The sequence below is a fragment of the Pinus tabuliformis genome, chromosome 1_1 (genome assembly GCF_031772625.1).
Source record: "Pinus tabuliformis cultivar Carrire ecotype Pingquan chromosome 1_1, CPIR1, whole genome shotgun sequence".
Lineage (NCBI taxonomy): Eukaryota > Viridiplantae > Streptophyta > Pinopsida > Pinales > Pinaceae > Pinus > Pinus tabuliformis.
In genome coordinates this window covers 92,891,866-92,903,602 of record NC_142297.1, presented here as the reverse complement: position 1 = coordinate 92,903,602, position 11,737 = coordinate 92,891,866, and the positions used below count along the sequence as shown (strand labels likewise).

The 11,737-nt window shown below is 42.0% G+C and overlaps 1 long non-coding RNA gene across 1 annotated transcript; it reads right to left on the bottom strand.

Moving 5' to 3' along the window:
- Positions 1-481: 481 nt before the first annotated feature.
- On the bottom strand, positions 482-6,354 carry LOC149211799 (uncharacterized). The gene is made up of 2 exons (XR_016250726.1): positions 1,058-6,354; positions 482-911 (listed from the first exon to the last, which is right to left on the bottom strand). It is a non-coding gene; the product is annotated as an uncharacterized LOC149211799 (long non-coding RNA).
- Between the last annotated feature and the right edge of the window lie 5,383 nt (positions 6,355-11,737).

The following is an 11,737-nucleotide window of genomic DNA, read 5'->3' as shown; positions in this document are numbered from 1 at the left end:
GGTGTTTTAAGAAACCATACTTAACATTCTTAATCTTGCTCAACGTTTGACAATTTGAGCCTTCATATCTATAATCTACAAACCAAATATAGATCATAGTTCCAAAGGTAGCTTCCTGTGCATGACATCAATCCATAGGTCTACTTAGACATAAATCACTGAAAGCTGGAACCTGGCAAGCTATTACCAGCTATTCCATCTCTCTAATGTTCATGATAGTGAACAGGAATGTATCTTGCAATCTCAGTAATTTTTCCTTTGCAGTGGTCAAAATCGTTCTTACTAAATGATTTTATGAGGCTGCAAATATCCTTGAAACATTCTATAATTTAAATCTTGGTTATGTAATTGTCAAAATGGATATTTACACATGCAAGGTGGACAAAGAGTGATGCAGTCATAAGTTATAACGGGTTAAGATCCAATTTTTTCATAGTATAGTCAATATTAGTAGTCTGAGAATGAGAACAAAAGACCAAAGAAACTTTAAAAAGGAATCATATTATATGTTTAAGCTGTTAGTTCACATTATAAGTTCAATTTGTTGGTTTTAATGATGATAAGACGGAAACTGTCAACTACGGTGAAAAGGAAATCCCCTTGAAAATTCTGAAAACTTCTGATAATCCCCATTTCTAAACAGCTCTTTGACCAGATCAGCCAGTGCACTGAACTTGGGCATCGAGCATCACTTTATGTATCCTTGCATTATTTTCCAAAAGAGCTCCCAAAATACCTGATGCAACCATAACATCGCCGCATACATTATGTAGAATTACTTGACCAGAATGCTCCTGAGATCCAAGACTCGAAACTATGAACAGCAGCCGCTCTTCGGTGGAATAGGCTGACTCCCACCAACATTCACTGTGCCAGATTTGCCAGTGTTCAATGTTGGCTGATTTGCCATCCTGAATTTGAAATAAACCAAAAAAATTAATTGGTGAAACAATGAAAATTAGCCTAGCATGCATTCGGATTAATAGTTGGCTCGAAAAGAAACTTATAAAAGTTTGGAAGCCCTTGTTCTGATTGATCAGATTTGCATCATGCTTACCTCTTTTTTATCTCTGATGCCATGGTCATAAATGCTTCTTCAACATTAGTGGCATTCTTTGCACTTGTCTCGAGAAAAGGAATCCCTAAGGAATCTGCAAATTCCTGGAAAAGAAAAGAAAAAGAAAAAACGATGCCATTCAGAAAGAATTGATGAGAAATTTCTTTCTCAAATCACACATATCGTAATAATATCAACAGGAAAAACTGATAAATATCCATGCAATAAATTCTTACAATGATTAAATGATGTAAAAATGTGCTCCTTGAAATCAATCATAAGCATCCATGTCTTGTTATTTGGAAATGGATCAGTGAGGGACAAGAATAGACACAGGGAGGTCTTGGATCTCTACATGAAGGCCACTGGGATGCAGATAAAAGTTCAGAAGTCTTCAATTGCCTTTAATGGCATTCTAAGGGGGCAAGAAAGAGCTTTAAATCATTATTCCATTCACAGAAATTCCTTTTAAAAAATAGATGAATTACCTGGGGTTTGTTCTGAAGACAAATGGCTAAGGTTTTCAGGATTGGATGTGGCTTTATTCCAAAATTAAAGAGAGAGTTCAGACCTCGTGCAACAAGTGGCTCTCCTTAGTAGCTAGACTCACTTTAGTCAAATCTGTACTAGAGGCAATGCCAGTTTTCAGGCATTCACCAGCATACATTCCCATTGGCATTCAGAAGAAGATAAGAAAAAAGGTTTTTAATTCCGTGTGGAAAGGAAAAAGGAGAAGGATCCTACGGCATTGTCAACTAGAAGAGGCTTTCAAAGCCTAAATCCTTTGGAGGATGGGAGCTCAAAAATATTAAAGTGTTTGGAAGAGCCTTCACAACAAAATTGTTTATGGAGACTAGTGGGTGAAGATGGTCTGTTGCAGCAGGTAACTAAGGCAAAGTATATAGTATATACCTCCCTTATCAAGGATAGAGGATGGGTTAGAAGCCCACAAAATACAACTCAAATCTGTTCTATTATTTGAAAGCACTGGTTGCCTCCTTCCCAATCCTAGGCTCGCAGAAGCATGGAAGATAATTGATGGAAGCAGAATCAAAATAAGGACAGATCCTTGGACTGGTTGCGAATATAATTTTAAGTGATCAGGTGCACTGTTGTACACCCTTCATGATTATAACAATCACTTTCTGGGTGATGCTTCTTCACCCATCAGAACTATCCTTGGAGGGAAACTGGGCTGAGAGTGCAGGTAGGAAGTGCAATTAAGCCAAGGCGAGGTCTCTGGTGCATTCACTGTTAAGCTTGAGTGATCATCCCTGTTTGTGGAAAATATCCAAGCAAGTCCTGAATGGTGGTCGGTACACCTATGGAAGTTAAAAAGGAGGACATTAAAAACTAAACTATATTTTTGGTTAGCCTTGTCAAACAAGGTACTGATCTGGGATACACTATAGAATAGACAATGGCAAGGACCTAGTATTTGAATGCATGGCAGAGGACACGAGGAAAGTACTCTTCACGTTGGAACTTGGTTGCCATTCTACTAAGTTTGGCCAGCCCGTAAAATCTCTCATCTGAGATGCAAGACAGTGGGGAGGCAATTCGTTGCCACAGGCTAAGCATGGTATGAGGATCCTGGTATTCAGAGCACTCCCAATCATTGTGAGCTGGGCTATCTGGATTTTGAGGAATGAAATAATCTTCCAAGGAGCTACTTTCACCCAACTTCAGGTATTTCCCAGACTTCAGTTTTGTCATGAGGAATTTAAATCTAATGCAAAGACCAAAATCACTAGGCAGATAGAGCCATTGGAGATGATGAATCTATGCCATGGACCTACTTTGATGGGGCCTCACAGGTTAACCTGGAGATGTGTGGAGCTGAGGTTACAGTCAGTCTGTCAGCCTTCCATACTTTCTCCTTCTATCTGGGTTTAGGCTATGGCACAAATAATTGCACAGAACTTACTGCACTCACAGCTCTACTCAGACTTGTGATTCAAAAGGGGAGTGGATAGAATGCAGGTTTTTGGAGACTCTAGATTAAATATAGATTGGATGAATGGTGATATCCGTTTTCAAAATCTGGGGCTTAGTCTCTAAAGGATCAGGTGATGGACTGGAATAGCAAATTTTCATTTGTCTCCTACAAGCATATATTCCAAGAACTTAACATAATGGTGGATAGTTTATCAAAATCAGGGGTAACTTGTCAGGGCAGTCATTCGAAGATGAAGAGTTTAGAGAGGGTGTCTCTATTGAACTTTTTTATCTAATCTTTTAAGTATTATGCGCCCCTCCACCCGAGCCATATAAATCAATGGGAGTTGGAACGAGTGGAGCAACCAACGCAGCCGAACAATGAAGACAGATAACCCAATGGAGAACCAAGAGCCGAGACGGAACGGAAGGAACGAGCTAGGCCCAACCGAACAAACGGACTATGGAACGAGGAAGCATTTGGGTGAAGGTTTTGTACGAGTTTCGTGTTGCAAAAGGTCTTGTACGAGTCATGCAAGGCGAGACAATCATGCAAGTAGGGCGAGACTATGGCACGACCATGCCTTGAGGGTGCACAACAGACTTGTGTTGAGACATTGTGTGGGCTGGCTGAGAGAGCTATGGCACAACCAAGTTTGGCACATTTTGCACTATGTAAGCTATGCGGCCAAGCCAAGAGTGCCATGGCACGAGTTGGGGTTTGTTGTACATGAAAGTAAGCGAACGTTGAAATCTGTTGATGTTGTAACATTGTAAAATTGTTGAAGTTTATAATGTAAAGCTGGGAACCAGAGATGTTGCCCTTGTACTTGTATAATCTGGTGCACATTGTACATTGATGTTTACATAGCTTTGTGCAATGTGACATTGTATTGCGACATATTATTGTGGCATATCTTTATATGTGGATGATTGTATACTTGTGAAGTAGAAGTGAAGTGAAGTAATATGGATTGTACTTAGGTTAAAATTGCATGTTAATTCCGCTAACATAGTACATCTAACTCATGATAGAAGAGCAAGTGCTAGAGACATAGTCTAGGGGCATGTCGTTCCCATTCTTATGCCTCACTAGCAAGTGTCAAGTTCTCAATTGGCCTCTTTACAGAGATTTCTCCTAAATCTCTTCCCAAATGAAATCATCCCACAGTCTGTCTCAATCAGAAAGCTTCCTTTGTGCAACAATGCCTTTGATTGAAAGGAGCCCGTGACTTTGCGAAGCCATTCAAGGTCGTCCTCACCATTTATGAATCTATCACAACCTCCCCAACTGCTACCAACTTATCACAGATCTGTGTGATTTTGATGAGATAGGTGGTCGCAGTATCTAATATGGTCCTTCTGGTGTTTGTGAGCTTCTCTCTCAACACCATCTCCCTATTGGTGTTATCGCTCTGGAATAGCTTTGTCAATTTCCCACATCTCCCTTGTATTCTTCTCAGATAGGTGAGGAATCACATGATCGTTCACCGCATCCAAGATAATCTTTCTGGCTTTCACGTCCTTCTAATTGTGGATGACCAGTTTTGTAGAATTTGTAGGTGGGGTGAGTTTGGTGTCGGCAAATCCCCATATGCCATTCTTCGTGAGAATCAATGAAACCCTCGCCTTCCAAGGGATGAAATTTAATGCACCCTCCAACCTCTCCTCGAACCATAAACTAGTTGCATCCATCTCCGAAAACATAACTGAAAACTCTATTGTTGGAAGTTTTAGAACTGACAACACTCTGTGTTGTGTTGTGGCTACTTCTCTGCCAACTTTCTATGTGCTTGTTCCACTGGCGGATCTTCCTGCAATGGTTGGATCTTGGTTGCATCCCTAACTCCTATTCGAGCCTCACTTGTTGTCAGTTGCTTTGACAGGTCTGTTGGCCTGTTGATTTTTCCTAGTACTTCATAATCAAGTTTATGTCTAGAATAGAATCACAAACACACTGAAATACACAACTCCAAGCACTTTGCACAACAAGAATCTTCAGCAGTGAAATCAATTTAGTACATAGTGATTTGACCCCAAAGCTCGATTATTTTATTAATCCATCAATAAAAGAATCATGGGGCTCCCCTACCAGGAATCATGGCCCTCGATCACCAGTACAACTAGTATCATAGTATACAACACTAGAGCTTGAAGTATGCAACATTATCTCTGCAATCGGCCCACAAAGAAATAGACAAGAACAAACACATAGCTTACTTGTTGAAGTAGCCCATATAGATCATCCCTTTCTGCACTTGTCCTTGACATCTGACAAGTCCTTTTGCAACCTATACTCACAGAGATCTTGCTACTCCAATACCTCTGCACATCAACTGCTCACAAAGATGTTTGCCTCTTGAAAATCACTTGCATACTCAGCTCCACAAATCTGCCTTCTCACAGTGAACTTGCACATCAAATCACTATATGATCAGCTTATTAAACATGTTCACAAACGTAGTTGTGAACAACCTTCACAATCAATGCTCAACAACCTCTTATGTACTGCCACCTTTCTTAACTTTGTCCAGCTCTTTGATCATGCCTTCGGTTACGTTGTGCAAGGCTACGACCCATTCTAGGCCTCCATCACCCCTGTGACAACAAACCTAGGCAACTAGATCAAACCCTAAGCCTCTAGATCTAAACTCGGCTAGGTCTCCTAGCCCTACAATGGTTTCAGATCTCTTCAGTGGATACTCTGTTGTTTTCCCCCGCCTGACGAATGGCCTTCTAACACTTCACATTGCATGATCAACCTGTCAAACAAACTCTTGTAGCTTCTCGACCCTTCCAACAACCTCCTTGCCATAGTCTTCAACAAATTTGTCCATTTTTCCTTCCTCTCTCAAGGTCACGGCCTTCCACAGAGCTCTCTGCCCAATTTCAACCTCCTAAATTCAACTCCAACCCTTCTTTTCTTTGTTGTGCATGATCCTAAGGCCTATCAACTCTTTTACCAATCACCTTGAGGCGTATTCCACCTTCTTGTAATAGAGAATTAGGGATTCGGCCCTCACAAAAGACGCAAACAAAACTTTAGGGCATCCGCCCCTCCTTTATTGACATAACGGCTTCTCTTTAGCGCTCACTTTAACTTGATTTGCTCAGAAACATAGACACAACCTCTTTTTGAGATGTTTGTTCTCTCAAAGATACTTCAGCTCAACTTACTTGAAGACCTGCGACTACTTTAAGGAAAATTTGGCCCTCTTAAGGCACTCTTAGCACAAGAGGGCTACATTTCTCTTGCACCCGATGTGTCATAAGCCTCTTCTTAGAATCCTTTTATACTTTTCCTTAGAGTCGCTTAGGAAACCTTCTAGATCTAGGGTTTTAGCCTCTTTGACCCTTAGAATATTTAATTCTTCTTTCTTGGTCCTATACCCACATCATGGGTCCAAAACCCCTCTTTTGGGTAAATCGCCCAACAAACAATGTATTGATGGGTTGTCCTCTCTCAGAATTACCTTCCGAGCTACCCAAAATCTAGCAGTCCCTCTTAGTGAGGAAGGTATTTCCTTCAAGCTTCCAACTCCATGACTTTCCACACATGTGCATGACCTCATTCCATGAGTCATGACTTTCCTTATGTAGCCATATCCGTCCAAGTATGTGCCACGACTTATTTGTACTAGCCCTAGCTTTGTCTTACATGGTGCATGAATGTTCTCGCATGCAACATGACTTTTCCAGCGTGATCCATGCATGTCCTTGCAGTATCTACGGCTTTCCTTGCACTACCATGAATGTGCTCGTATGATCCATGATTGTCCCTGCATGGACTAAAAACTTCTCGATCTTGTTAAAACATGAAGATTTGAACTTCCATAGGGCAATTGTCAATCCTTCGCAGTCTCCCTCTGAAGTTAAACTCCCTTTGAGTCTACACAAGCTCCACTGGAACACTCTACTTCCTGTGCACACTCTGATCCACATGCCTTCAAAGTAGCTCTAATACCATGTTGATTTTTCCTGGAACCTCAAAATCAAGTATATGTCTAGAACACGATCACAAACACACTGAAATACACAACTCCAAGCACTTTGCATAGCGGATATCTTCAGCAATGAAATCAATTTAGTACACAATGATTTGAGCCCAAAGCTCAATTATTTTATTAACCCATCAATAAAAGAATCATGGGGCTCTCGTACTAGGGATCATGGCCCTCGATCAATCATTACAGATATACATATCATACAACACTAGGGCTTGCAGTTTGCAACATCAGATCTACAATCGGCCCACAAAGAAATAGACAAAAACAAACACATATCTTACTTGTTGAAGTAGCCCATCTAGATCAACCCTTTCTGCACTTGTTGTCCTTGACATCTGGCAGGTCCTTTTGTCACCTATACTAAATCAAGTTGCCCCAATACCTCTACACAAAAATGGCTCACAAGAATGTTTGCCTCTTCAAAATCACTTACATACTCAGCTCCACAAATTAACCTTCTCACAGTAAACTTGCACACCAAATCATTGTATGATCAACTCATTAAACATATTGTTCACAACTACGTCTGTGAACAACCTTCACAATCAATGCTCAGCAACCTCTTTCGTACTGCCACCTTTCTTAACTTTGTCCAGCTCTCTGATCATGCCTTTGGTTACGTTGTGCAAGGCTACGGCCCATTCTAGGCCTCCATTACCCCTGCAACAAGACCCTATGCAACTAGATCAAACCCTAAGCCTCTAGATCTAAACTCAGTTAGGTCTCCTAGCCCTATGGTGGTCTCAAATCTCTTCAATAGATGCTTTATTGGCTGCCCCAGCATGACGAATGGACTTCTAACACTTCAGATTGCCTGATCAGCTTGTCAAACAAACGCCTATAGCTTCTCGGCCCTTCCAGCAACGTCCTTGCCACAATCTTCATCAAATTTCTCCATTGTCCCTAGCTCTCTCAAGGTCACAACCTTCCACAGAGCTATCTGCCCAATTTTGGCCTCCTAAATTCAACTTTGGCCCTTCTTTTCTTTGTTGTGCATGATCCTAAGGCCTCGGCCCTTTTACCAGTCACCTTGAGGCCTAGCTTTGTCTTGCATGGTGCATGAATGTTCTCACAAGCAACATGACTTTTACAACAAGATCCATGCTTGTCTCCACAGTATCTATGGCTTTCCTTGCACCACCATGAATGTTCTCGTATGATCCATGATTGTCCCTACATGGGCTAAAAACTTCTCGATCTTGTTAGAACCTGAAGACTTGAACTTCCATAGGTCAGTTGTCAATCCTTCACAATCTCCCTCTAAAGTTAAACTCCCTTTGAGTCTACACAAGCTTGACTGGAACACTCTGCTTCCTACGCACACTTTGATCCACATGCCTTCAAAGTAGCTCTAATACCATATTGATTTTTCTTGGAACCTCAAAATCAGGTCTATGTGTAGAACACGATCACAAACACACTGAAATACACAACTCCAAGCACTTTGCATAGCGGAAATCTTCAACAATGAAATCAATTTAGTACATACTACACAGTGATTTGAGCTCGATTATTTTACTAACCCGTTAATAAAAGAATCATGGGGCTCCCATAACAGGGATCATGACCCTTAATCATCATTACAGATAGTATACATAGCATACAACACTAGGGCTTGCAGTTTGCAACATCAGATCTACAATCGGCCCACAAAGAAATAGACAAAAACAAACACATAGCTGGATCATGGCCCTTGATCATCATTACAAATAGTATACATAGCATACAACACTAGGGCTTGCAGTTTGCAACATTAGATCTACAATCGGCCCACAAAGAAATAGACAAAAACAAACACATAGCTTACTTGCTGAAGTAGCCCATCTAGATCAACCCTTTCCGCACTTGTTGTCCTTGACATCTGGCAGATCCTTTTGCCACTTATACTCACAGAAATCATGTTGCTCCAATACCTCTGCACATCAATTTCTCACAAGGATGTTTGCCTCTTCAAAATCACTTGCATACTCAACTCCAAAAATCAAACTTCTCACAGTAAACTTGCACACCAAATCATTGTATGATCAACTTATTAAACATTTTGTTCACAACTACGTTTGTGAACAGCCTTCAGAATCAATGCTCAGCAACCTCTTTCATACTGCCACATTTCTTAACTTTGTCCAACTCTCTGATCATGCCTTTGGTTACGTTGTGCAAGGCTACAACCCATTCTAGGCCTCCATTACCCCTGCAACAAGACCCTATGCAACTAGATGTTGGGAACGGGTCCCCTAGGGTCAATTTTGGGGTTAAAAGCCCAAGTTTTGGGGCAGAAAGCCAAAGTTTTTGTATAAGAAGTGTAAAGTCTCCGCATTTTGTGGTCGCGGAGCGCAAAGATGTGAAGTGTCATAAAGGGTTTCCGCCCTTAGTTTATGTAAGTCATGTCAGCTTTAGGAGATCTACCCATGGTCCGCGGACCATGGGATTGTATAAAAGGGAAGTCTTAGAAGAGTCTAAGGCAGTTCAGTTCTTGGTATGTTTTGAGTCATTGATGGATGTAATGGGTCTGTGAGAGCTAAGAGCGAAGAGTCTTAGCGTAGGAAAGAGGCTTTGCAGTTGTGTGCGCAGAGGCCTAGGGTAGAAGTCCGCAGCTGAGTGCGCGGACCCCTGCAGCTGTGTGCGTAGGGCGGTTAGAGTCTGTAAAGAAGATCTGAAGCATCAATAAAGAGAATTATTCTGGAATTATCTGTGTATGATCTATTTTACTTCTGTTATAAATGCATATGATTATGTTATGATGAATACTGGGTTTATGTTTTAATGTTGTATTGATGCGCGAATCCATATGCTTTGCTTTGTTATATGAACGCAAGTAAGAATATCTATTTACGCGAAGATCATCTTAATGCATGTTGAAGTTATCAGATACTTAAGCTAATCTGGGTAAATACAGAAGTAAGAGTAATTATAGAGGCGTGTAAGTGTCTGATCCGCCTATTTAGGGTATGCGAAGGACAGTCGTAGACCTTCGCGGAGGTCTAGAGGACGACTAAAAGGAGCGTGAATGAAGGTTTAGGGTATAAAACGACATCACTACCATCTCTGGGTGCGGAAACTTGGTTCCTGCATCCCCCCATACTGCTTTGGGTGAGACTTCAGTCCACGCTCCACAGATTGATGCTGAAAGGGCCAGTAGTGTAGGGATTTGCTTGGCTAATTAACGTTGAACCTGGGTCAGGGCCCATCAAGCCAAAAAAGGTTTCCTTGCGGGATCGGGATCTACATAAAGAGATGTGTGATGTCGCATCACTGGAATCCAACTAAGAAGGAGATCGAAGACTGGTTGGATAGAAAGATCCACGAATTCGCGGCGCAAGAGAACAAGAATCCGCGATTGACGAAAGAACAGTGGTTGGACAGATATCTGTACACAGAGATACATGAAAACTTCTTCTGTTCCTTCCCGGTTGAATTATACGAGTGGATCACAAAATTGGGAAATGGCCAAGGAAGGTGGAGACTTGACGGTCCGATAGTTTGGACCCCGGAGTTAGTGCAAAGATTGGAAGCCTCTGAAGATAAGATTGCACTCGTTGTCGATCATTGGCTCGATCGTATCATAGGAGGGTTTGTGACAGAGTTCACGGTTGATACCTCGGTCAATTACAGCGAAACAAAGCGACACTTCTTCAAGGGACCGCGAGGTAAGTATTTAAGGTCTTTAAATACTTGGATTAAGATGCTCTTGTGTGAAAAGCGGGTTATGCAGCTACCTTGATGTTTGGAGCTACGCAAAGTGGAAAGATCTTCAAGGATAGAGGGAAAACAGGCCCTGAATATAGCCCGCTAATTGGACCTCCTCTGAGTGACAACGAGGAAGCAACACAAGCTTCTCCGCAGAGCGTTGTTCAGTTGATAAGACAAGGGTTCCCGCGAATACCCCATCCACCCACACCACCTCCATCTTCACCTCCGTCGCATATGCCTTCACCCACACCATCGCCACCATCCAATATGGCGAATTCAGTAAAATTGTCTGTGTTCAAGGGGTCGGCAACTAAGGACCTAGACCAATTTTGGTTCGTCGCAAAGACTGTATGGGAAGCTCAGGGTATTACAGATGATCAGATGAAGAAAAAAACGTTGGTTACTGCTTTGCAGGAACGCGCGCTAACATGGTACATCAAGTACTGCACTGATAACCTGATGGCTTCATTAGCAAATATTCAGACCGCGTTGAATAAGGAGTTCAGTAGGCCTAAATTTGAAGCTCAATAAATTGTGGGATTCAAGGAGATCATGATGAAGCCTGGCGAGACACCCTAGGATTTGGATCAGAGGTTGAAGTGCACAATCCGCGAAGCCAACATGAATCTTACGAATGGGCAGCACCGCGAATGGTTTGTGGCTTCGCTCCTGCCTCATCTGAGGGTTGCTTTATCGCAGCAAAAGATTGGGACCCAGGCAAAAGCCCTGGAGATTACAATGAGATTGCATGAGACGCCGATGTAGGATGCTAATTTGGGAGTTCAGCAGATTCACGCACAGTTGCAGAACCTGTGCCTAGAATTTCAGAGTCTGAAGAAAGATAGAGCAGCTCGGCCAGAGGTGCGCAAAGAAGTTTGGTGCCTGAAGTGCAAAAGTCAGGGGCATGACAAAGATCATTGTCCAGTCTTCGCGAATTATGTTGCAGCAGGGGGACCAATGCCTCTAAGGCCGGAAGCTCAAGCAGGGCCAAGTACAAGGCCCGCGCTATGGTGTGCTATCTATCAGGTAGCTGGAAAACATGTGA